Source organism: Triticum dicoccoides, chromosome 7A (genome assembly GCF_002162155.2).
Source record: "Triticum dicoccoides isolate Atlit2015 ecotype Zavitan chromosome 7A, WEW_v2.0, whole genome shotgun sequence".
NCBI lineage: Eukaryota > Viridiplantae > Streptophyta > Magnoliopsida > Poales > Poaceae > Triticum > Triticum dicoccoides.
In genome coordinates, this window is record NC_041392.1 from 87,488,064 (window position 1) to 87,489,535 (window position 1,472).

General features: G+C 50.8%; 1 non-coding gene across 1 annotated transcript; it reads right to left on the reverse strand.

Annotated features, from left to right (window-relative positions):
• Positions 1 to 857: 857 nt before the first annotated feature.
• Positions 858 to 930, reverse strand: TRNAA-AGC. Its single transcript has one exon. It is a non-coding gene; the product is annotated as a tRNA-Ala (tRNA).
• Positions 931 to 1,472: the final 542 nt, after the last annotated feature.

Below are 1,472 nucleotides of genomic sequence, written 5' to 3' on the forward strand. Positions count from 1 at the left end.
GTGCGCTCACCAAATCGAAAAGGCTTGGCCAACCTCCTAATGCTAATTTTCTAGCAACTTTGGAAGGAAAGGAACGGCAGGGTCTCCCGGATCGTCTCCGCACCTTCGTTCATCATCATGGACAAGAAAGCCCTCGATCGATCATGGCCGGCATATCTGGAACCACACGTGTTCTTAGAAGATGATCGAAAGCAGCTAGCCAGCCTCCGTGCTTTGCACTAGCGCCGAGTCTCTCCACCGAGAGCGAGAGTAAAGATTCGACCGCCAAACTAACGTGCGTCACAAGCATGCAGTTAATTAATTGACTCGTCTGGCCGGCCGGCCGGCACTAGCTAGCTCTTCCCTTAGTTTAATTAACGGCGGTCACCCACTCGTTGCGGAGCACGAGAGGCTCCATGGCCGATCGGTCCAGGCTCCATGGATGCTGATGGTCGTGGATAATAGGAGTGCGTGGTCTGTGGATGACAACCGGACTCATGCTAATGGTCGGTCGATACACATGTGATAATAGGAGCACGCGCGAATCTGCATGTGCTGGGAGACCGGAGGCGGGGCAACGCGCCATGGTCCATGTGTGAAGGAAGCAGGGTACATACCGGCATGTCCCCCGGAGGAAGGGAGGGACGTCTCCCGGCCGGTCGGCGATCTCTGGCACTCCACGGACCATGGCGTCATGCTCTCGTGCAGCCACAGGCATTGCGCTTGCTTGCACACACACGATATATGCCACAGCTCAGCTCACCACTCACCGCTCCGCCCAAGACGTTGCGGGGGTGATGACGCCGATGCCGAGCCAGCCTTCTGTCCTGGTCCCAGCCAGCAGGGTTTAGCGGAAGACAAAAAATAAAATCAGTAAGTGGAGAAGTGGGGTATCGATCCCCATACCTCTCGCATGCTAAGCGAGCGCTCTACCATCTGAGCTACATCCCCTTTGATGTTTAATTTGAATCCGTCTCTTATTTTAATGTAGAACATGCGAGAACAAATCAGAGGATACAATTTGGTTGGAACGCAGAAACCAAGCTGAGTATACATGAACAATCTGGCATTATGTGCACCGCAGGCCGGTGAATAGCAACTAAGCTGCTGACTCGCTTGGAACGAGCATCCATCCACTCTAGGCTAAGTGTTGCAAATACTTCAATATTGCGGAGGGCATCTAGCTAAGTGATGGATTGATGCCGGCCATTGTCTATATATAAGCAGATAGTGAAGTGAAGTTCAGACATTTGCTTATACTCTCTATTTTTACCATTTTTGCTGGTCGTTTCGTGTCTTTTTTGTCCATTGCATTGTCTATTCTATCTCTACTCTTATAAAAAACCGAGTTGGTGATGATGGTGTGCCTGCCATCCTGCAATATAGACCGTCCGATCTATATCTGACGGATAGAAAGCAGACTATGGCAATTTTGCTAAAAAGATATCCGCACCCCTCTCCACATTTGCAGATAAGGCCTTCTCTCGTTCATC